The sequence below is a fragment of the Neolamprologus multifasciatus genome, chromosome 22 (genome assembly GCF_963576455.1).
Source record: "Neolamprologus multifasciatus chromosome 22, fNeoMul1.2, whole genome shotgun sequence".
In the NCBI taxonomy this organism is placed as follows: Eukaryota; Metazoa; Chordata; class Actinopteri; order Cichliformes; family Cichlidae; genus Neolamprologus; species Neolamprologus multifasciatus.
This window is the reverse complement of record NC_140459.1, coordinates 33,065,744-33,075,017: the sequence shown is the minus strand read 5'-3', so window position 1 is coordinate 33,075,017 and position 9,274 is coordinate 33,065,744.

Sequence of the window (9,274 nt, the reverse complement as noted above, 5' to 3'; positions counted from 1 at the left end):
ACCAACCCACGGGCTGGTACTGTACTGTATATAAGATTGGGGAAACCTGCAGTCAGCTGAGACTGAAGAAGTCACTTGGATGAGTGACGAAACGTTTCTCCCACAAAACGCTACGTCCAGATAAACAGAATCAACTTTTGGAGGTTTCCTGTTTTATTTTGACAGTGTCGCATCCTGTGTGATTGTGTTTAATTTTGTTTCCTCTGTGTTGTTAAGTCTATTTGACTCAGCCGTGTTCCCATGTGTCCCCATTGTCCCTAATTAAACTTGGTTGTCTGCTCATCTCCCCATGATCCCAGTCTCTAGCTTTCCCTTGTTCCCTGTGTGTTGCTCTGAGCTTAGTTTCTCCCAGTTTAGATTAGTTTTGGAGTTTTTTTTTTCTTATTTTGTACTCTTTCTTGTACTTTTTCATCTAAATAAACGTCCTGCCTTTTGTTATTAAGTTCCTGTCTCCCTGTGTTGTCTGCGGGTCCTCACCTCAGCTCACACAATCTGCATCCACAGATCACTGACAGGTGGAAATGTTAGCCATCATTATTTTATTTTGTAATATGTTTTTAACCCTTTAAAGCCGGTCAGAGCAGCACGCTCTGTTTTGCTAACTATTTTTAAATCCTGGTAGCACTGCAACCACGTGAGCTAGCGCAATAATTTTTTTTGCATATGAAGCCGGAGGAGTTGTACTTACATCTTATGCCATCAGCTTGTCCTCGGTCACAGTTTCCTTCCACATATAGCTTTGCAAAAACTGCATAAAAAGCACTTGCAGCAACAAAAACATAATATTCCAGAAACACGCTTTGCCGATCCGATCAGCTGTTCATAACACTTCCTAGTCCATCAGCGTGAACTATCGCATGTCCGCCATGACCTGCCCGAAACCGGAAGTGACGTCATTTTGCGGAAATGTAGTTTTTTACCATCAGGGCCTCATGAGCCTATACTGGTGTTTTTAAAAGTTATGTTTGACTTTATGACTTTCTGTGACGTTTCTGGGATGCTTAGGACTCATATTGCACTGCTGGAAATAGTTTATTTTGATGCATATGCTACTTTTTTGCAAATTTGCACAATAATATCTATTTTCTTTTTTCCTGCAGTGTATAAAAATTGGTGTATTTCAAAAATAAAACTATGAAGACTATCAAAATAAATTTCCTGTGGTGGGAAACTATTTTGTGCAACTTTTTTGTATTTACAGTTTTGAGGGATAAGCCTCTTAAATTTCTCTAACTCGAAATATATGTTAAAAAACAAAAACAATTTTCAATTTTTTTGTAGTTTATTGCACTTTTTTGCAATTTATGTAATTACTGTACACTTAATGCATGCATATTATTAAAATTTAGGCTGTAATGGTTGTATTGATGTATAGCAACTTGAAATGCTCCCAAAAATGACACTACAACATGTAAAATATAATATAAGCTCTGGCAAACTTGGTTCTATGGTAGGTCTTAAAGGGTTAATGGAATGGGTGGATGGAATAGCTTAGTTATACATACACTTAATTCTATAAGATATTTCCCTGGGGATTATTTTTTATTATTATGTTTTAATTGTTAAAGGTTCTGTTTATTATAGATACTATACTTCCTGTTGAGACATGGCTAGGCCCATGGCTCAATTTTGCTGCATATCTATATAAACTTTTGGTTCTATGTACTTCTATTCATAAAAATAAATGATCAAGGGTCATTGAAGCACCTTTCTGTCCCAAAATCGAAAAACTCATAACCTTAGAATGCACTCCAAGCAGCTTAAACCTGCAAGAAAAATAAAGTCTTTGAGCCATTTTCTCAAATGAAACTCAACACGATCTTCTCATTTAAAACATTTATCCATATATCTAAGAGTGCCATCCTCCAACTTTTTGCAACCTCCTTGTCAAAAGAGATAAAAAAAACCCCATTTGATAATTAAGTAATTCATTTCTAAATCTAAAGTCTGTTGGACCACCAGATGAGCATGATTAACCTCCTAGGACCTGGCGTCCACATATGTGGACCTCACAAATTGGATTGTCTAGACCAAAATACAAAATGTTGCTCTACAAGGGCTTGACATCCCTTTTTTTTTTTTTTGCCTGTCCCGTTTGGTTCTTTTGCCATCAGAATTATTGTCTAAAGGCGAGGAAAGATGCCCAACGGATTTACTTTACCAAATTGACCATCCCAGCCTTGCCGTAATGGTCTATTTGATTCACCGTTTATTGTTTATTTTATTTATTTTTTATTTTTACTTGCTAGATACGGGACAGACTTGAATGAGGAAAAGAAAAGGGAGAAAGGAAGAAGGGGGAAAAACAGCGGAGAAGAGGGACGGGGATAAAGGACAAAAAAACAACAAAATAAGCAGACAAAAAAAAATACATATATCAATCAAGGGCTTGACATCCACTTATGAGGACATTATACTGCCACTGTCCTTCGAAATTTAAAACTAATGTCCTCATATGTGGATCTCATTTTTCTCAGAAACAAAAATCAGGTTAAAAAAAATCTGGTTATTCTTTGTTTTTATATTAATCAGGTCCCAATCAGCCCGAACAGCAAAGAGAAATTAAAAATGCATGCCATGAAAGAGTTCAGGTCTTCGGAGGTTAAATGCAGACCTAAAATCATGCCTGGCAAAGACTCCAATCTGGCCCACTGGATTTTTTGTGGATGAGAAATTAAACTTTGGAGTTTTAACTGTATTTACAAGAGTTTTGCTGACTGATAAATACCTCCCCCATGGCTAAACACAACATATCAAAGTAATTTAAGTACAGATTTCTGGAATTTTACACATTTATCTATTTAAATTTAAGCCCAAAGAGTCATACTGACATATTCAGATTTACAAACAAAGCATTTCTTATTTCTATAATGCAGAAAGACTGAGGATTAATCTTTACAGTAAACTTAGTTTTACTTGTCTGGCCCAAATAAGATGGGCTCTGTGTGGCCTGTGGGTTAAAGTAAGTTGACGTCACTGTTGCAGAGTTTAACTTTTGGCTTTTTGTTCATTCACTAGCTTCTATTAACCTCGTCATTTGTCAGTGCTGTGTGAAATAAATCCGCACGAGGGAGTGTAGCTGCTTCTAGGCATTGTCAAAATCGAGGATTCACATTTTTCCTTTTTTATTAAGCAGAGTAATTTGGGCTGGGCCTTGTAATTACTGAATGAAAGCTTGATACGTCTACTCATTACACACGCTCGCTAAAACAGCATAAATATCTTAAATATAAGTGTAATGAAATACATATTGTATATTATTTATATTTTTTATAACCATTATATAAATGATACACAGATATCTTACTTGAATGATTACTGTCATATAGATGAGAGAAAGTGAGGCAAAAAACAGAGACCCCGTCTGCACTTTCAACAAAAAAATCTGCTACTCACATAATTTGCTGCAATAATGAATATAAATTGATTTTTTGTGAGCAGCATGACTGTTAACAGAGTTAGAATTTTGCACAGACACCTCGAATGTTTCTGTGTTTTACACAGCCTTGCTTTGCCCTTTACCGATCAGACACCAAGAGAAAAGGTATTTACAGAGAAATACTTTTTGCTGATAAATCATTTAGAACGATGTGTGGGTCGAACGCACACAGAGCTCTGGGAAACACTGCCTTATTTACTGAGTATTTCTGGGATTTCAGCAAGTGTTTCCCTCTGCCCCGGTTAGCATTACTTCAGAGGTTGTCAGTTTTGGTTTTGCCCCTTAAATGCACCGTTTTTGTTTCGTATTTTGCAAATACAACATTTCAGATGGTCATCATCCCTTTTGCCCTTCTTCCTTTTTCACCCCTGCTCCCAGCAATTTTCCACCCCCCTCCTTGATTTGTGCTGGCCTGCCTCTACCTCTGATTTCACTGTTTGACATGAGAAAAAAACACAGATGGGCAAAATGAAGTTGTTGTCTTGGCAAAGGGGTCTGTATTGTTATGTAGCGCACACGAGAGGTGGTGGCTGTGTTGACTGCGGGCAGCTTGCTGCTAGCAGTAGAGATTGCTGTGGGAGAAATAGATGCAATGGGGGAGAAGGTGTTTGTTCCCTATTTGTTAACAGGGGTGCTGATGGCTGTCCTCCGCTATGGCACGGGGGAGGATCCGGCCTTGGGCCTGGATGTGACTTTGGGTAATCATCCTCTGGCAAGATGTTATATCCTCCAGCCTCACAATTTACTTTTCACAATTTATTTTCCCCCTCTGTTTTAGTTTGGATATGCAGATACGCTCATGTGGTTAGAAGAACCTAAAAAACATAAGCAAATTTCTCTAATTTGCTCTTACATTTGCTGCTTTAGCCTCTATTTTTCGTATTTTTGTATTAGAATATTCTTATTTCTAAGAAAGGGGGGAAGAAAAAATATCTCCGGGATCACCTGTTGAGAGAAAAAGAATAGAAAACAAGCAAAAAAAACAAAACAAAGCAACATACTATACACAACACCATCGCATTAATCTAGCTAAGTGTAAACAGCAGTAAATACTAAATATTGAATGTTGTTGTGCAGCACGCAGGACAGACAGCGCACAATGTGCTTTGAAGTAGCAGCCAAGAAAGGTGTGATTTAAGTCTACGAACAGTGAACACCCATGTGCACACCTGTGTGGATCGGCGCGCTTGTATTCAAATGGTTTCCCCATGTAATGGTCTGCTAGAGGATGTAGAGAGCCATAGCCCCGTCCCCCAGGGCATGAAGCAGGCATGGAGGAGATCCAGGCCCCAGACATCCAGAGGCCCCAGAGTGCAAGAGCCCAAGGAGGACCACCGGAGGGGCATCCGTGCCACCTTCATGGGAAGGGCTGAGGATCCCCAGACGAGGGGTCACCCAGTAGCCACCGGGCAGGAGCTAGAGGGGGCTGCACCGGCGTGCCCGCCGGCTCTGCCGGCAGCCAGCTGTGCCAGAGTGAACCGAGCCGCAGGCACAGAGGCCGGAGGCCCGAGGGCCCCCCGCGCCCCGGAAGAGGCCCGACCGAGCAGCAGGCGCCAGGCCCCGCCAAGTAGCCACCGGGAGTGAGCCGGTACATACCCGAGCGCCCAGCCCCGGACACCAAGAACCAACAATGCACCGACCCCTGAGGGCATCAGTCACCGGCAGGGAGTGTGGTGAGGGGAGATAGGCCTCCACACTTTGGAGGGCCTTGGAGTTCCCAGAGAGGTGGAGTCTAAGACCCGACCTGACATATAGACACAGACAAACAGGCACACACAGACACAGACATGCATTCCCACCCTCATGCACACATATACAAACACTCAGCACTCTCCCAACGTAGGAATAAACGTAAATGGACATGTACACACAATCACACTCCCCAAACATACTCTATACCCCGGGTCCAGGTATCCTCACCCCCAGAGATGGAAACGGCACCCAGACCCAAGAGATATTACCCTTCCCTCCGGGGTGGAGGCAAGCAGACCGCCCCAGGCTCCGCAGCAGCAGGGAGGCCAATCGGACAGCCAGCATCTCTTCCCAGCCCCCCCGCCCCGATGGCTAGCAGAGAACGGGGGTGTGTTAAGACCCCATACCTCCCTCCTCCCGCTCAAGTGTAGTGTTGCTGCATGTTGCTCTAAAGTGTATTTAAAACAAGGGAGAGCATGTTGCTGCTGCCAGAGAGCAGCAAGTGTTAGCACGGCCCCTCCCGAGAACCCTCAATGTCTACATGGATTTAAAATTGAGAGGTGGGCACCGGCGCCAGAGGTAGGTTTGAATACACAGACCGTCTACTGGACGCCGTTAACGTACCCACCCTCAAGGCCCTATATATATATATATATGTGTGTGTGTTATGAGAGTGTAAGTAATGTGGATGTCTAAGTTGTGAGATAAAATTGAGGCACAGGTGGCCAGAAGAGGACAGAGGGGGGGGGGGGGGGGAATGTCTCCCCTGCACCCTGGTGACACACCTGCACCCCAAAGCCCTACCTGTGTGGGTGGGTGTGGTGGAGCGGGAAGAGGGAGGCAGCCGGGGATGGGGAGGAAAAGAAGGGAGGGGAGGGTGTCCCTCCCTAGGGCCAGCTCCCCCGCTGACCCCAATATGCACCCCCGTCCTCCGGTATCCACCAAGGCAAGGGAGCCCAGGCCCATCCAGACCGGGGCCTACGGCAGCAGCACCGCCAAGCCCCACAGGACCCGGGGCAGCCCACCCCACCCCACCGCAGAGGAAACTGTACCCACCCCAACATTCAATCATCTCCCAGACTACACAAGACACAGACACCCAGGTTAAGTTTATTCTCCACCTCTCCTATGTCTCTCCCCCACCTGCAGAGTGGACTCCTGCAAAGATGGAACAACCTCCCTGCCGGTTCAAGAGCCCCCCGGTTAGGCCGATGCACAAGAGGCCCCCTGCGCCAGGGCTGAGCCCCCGTGCACCCACCCGCCCACAACCTCGGCGACACACCGACGAGGACCGAAGCCCCCAAGGCCCAGCCAGAGCCCCAGCACGGAGGCGAAGCACCCCCGAACCCCAAACCCCCACGCCCGCCCCGGATCCACTCAGGGGCAGCCAGGCCACCAGGCCAGTAACCTAGGTCCGCCAGCACAGACCATCCTCCAGCCCCGCTGCACGCGGCCACGAGGAGAACAACCTCTGAGAGCGACCAGAGCCACTAACCAGGTTATGAACACAACCCCCGGGTTAAGCCCTCCAGGGATAACGTCTCTAGGGGTCCTCCAGGTGCCCTAAGCCCATCCCAACCTCCACATCAACCACAATAGCCAAGGCGGGACCAAACCACGACCCCCTACCCCCGCTAGGTGATGGAGCCGATCAAAGGAGCCCAGAGGGATTGATCTAATGTGGTGGCAGAGGCTATATCGGGACTAATGTGATCTATTAGATAGTTTCTATATTGGCTAGAATTAAGATTATTTTTATTTTTCCAGTTCATGAGGACCGTTTTCTTGGCGATGCATAGGGCAATAAAAACCATGTGGACTGTATTAATTTCTGTAGTGACATCATCCAAATTTCCCAACAAGCATACTAAAGGGGAGGTTGGAATTTTACATTTCAGACACTTTGATAAGTCCTCACATATCTCGTGCCAAAACTTCTGCACTGGTGGACAGAACCAAAGAGCGTGGATGTAACTGTCTGGTGTATTGCCTTGACAGTGTGAGCAGTTGTTGGCGGATGTAAAGCCCATCTTAAACATTCGATGACCTGTATAGTGCACTCTATGCAGTATTTTGTATTGTATTAATTGCAGATTGGGATTTTTAATCAATTTAAAGGTTTTTAAGCAAATCTGAGACCAGACGTTTTGGTCTAAGCTGACTGATAAATCTGCTTCCCACTTTGCAATAGGAAGGGATATTGATTCATCTATTTTAGAAAGTGTTCTGTATATTTTAGATAATAGTTTGGGGGATTTAAGAGTAAGAAATTGAACCACACTTGGTGGTGTTTGTAATTCAACTTGACTGAGGTTAAATTTCTTTTTTACTATGGATTTAATTTGTTGATATTCTAAAAATCTTTTCTTGTTGATCCCATATTGTGTAACTAGTCTGTCAAATGGAATAAATTCTGTTCCCTCTAATATATGTTCTAAGTATTTAATTCCTTTACAACTCCATTCTGGGAAATTAATCATATTTTTGTTTTGTAATATGTCAGGGTTATTCCAGATAGGTGTACGTTTGCATGGGATTAATGAAGACTCCGTTATTTTTAGAAACTCCCACCATGCTGTCAGAGAAAAGCTGATGTTGATGCTTTTAAAGCATTCATGTCTTTTGATGTTTGAGCTAATAAATGGTAGGTCTGAAATCTCTAGATCATTGCATAATGCCTGTTCAACATCTAGCCAGGGCTCATCTAAGAGGGTACATTTTAACCATTCTGAGATGAACTGAAGCCTGTTGGCTAAGAAGTATTGGTGAAAATTAGGCAGATCTAATCCTCCTCTATCCTTGGTTCTTTGTAGCGTTTTTAAGCTGATGCGCGGGGGTTTATCTTTCCAAAGGAATTTAGAAATATGTGAATCCAGAGATCTGAACCAATCTTGTGATGGTTTGTTAGGGATCATTAAAAATAAGTAATTTATTTTTGGCAAGATCATCATTTTTATAGTGGCGACCCTTCCCATGAGTGATATGGGTAGAGATTTCCATCTAGTCAGATCGCCTTCTACTTTCTTTAGAAGTGGGATGTGGTTTAATTTAGTTAAGTCTGAAAGCTTAGGAGAAACATTAATACCTAAATATTTAATATTTCCAGATTGTAGTGGGGCAGAAGATGAATTATGGAAGGAGCAGTTAATGGGAAGAACTGTAGATTTTGGCCAGTTAATTGAATAATCTGAAACTCTTGAAAACCAGTTTATTAGAGTAATTACCTCAGAGAGGTTGAATTGTGAGTTTTGCAGAAAAAGCAACACATCATCCGCATAGAGACTGATTTTATGTTCTACGTTATTACATTTTATGCCCTTAATTGTTGTAGCCTGTCTAAGTGCTGCTGCTAGAGGTTCGATAAAAATTGCAAAAAGTGAAGGGGAGAGTGGGCATCCCTGTCTGGTGCCCCTCAGGAGACAAAAGCTGGAGGATGTCTGGTCATTTGTTCTGATACGAGCTGTTGGGGAATTGTATAATATTCTTATCCAATTTATGAAAGAGTTTCCAAAACCAAATTTGTGTAAAGTTGCAAATAAAAATTTCCAGTTAACTCTGTCAAATGCTTTTTCTGCATCTAGAGATAATATTATGGTTTCAATGTTTTTATTGTATGAGTAGTCTATTAAATTAAGTAATCTACGAGTGTTTGTTGAGGAGTGCCGACCTTTTATGAAACCAGTTTGGTCAGGATGAATTAAGAGGGGGGTTATTTTCTCTAATCTCTTTGAGAGAGCTTTGCAGATTATTTTAAGGTCTACATTTATAAGGGATATTGGACGATAACTTGAGGGAAATAAAGGGTCTTTTCCTGGTTTTAGCAGGAGACTAATGTTAGCAGAATTCATATTTGGTGGTAGTCTGCCATTTTTCTTGATTTCCTGCAACATTCCATGGAATACTGGTGCCAAAATTGTCCAGAATTCTTTGTAGAATTCTGCAGGAAAGCCGTCTGGACCTGGAGCTTTATTAATGGGCATACTTATCAGGGCTTCCTGGAGTTCACCTGGCATCAGTGGCGAATCCAGTGCCATTGCTTGACTGTCTAGTAATTTTGGAAGAGTTACGTTGTCAAGAAACAAATCAATTTCATTTTTAGACGGGTTTATTTGTGGTGAATATAAAGTTTCATAGAAATCCCTA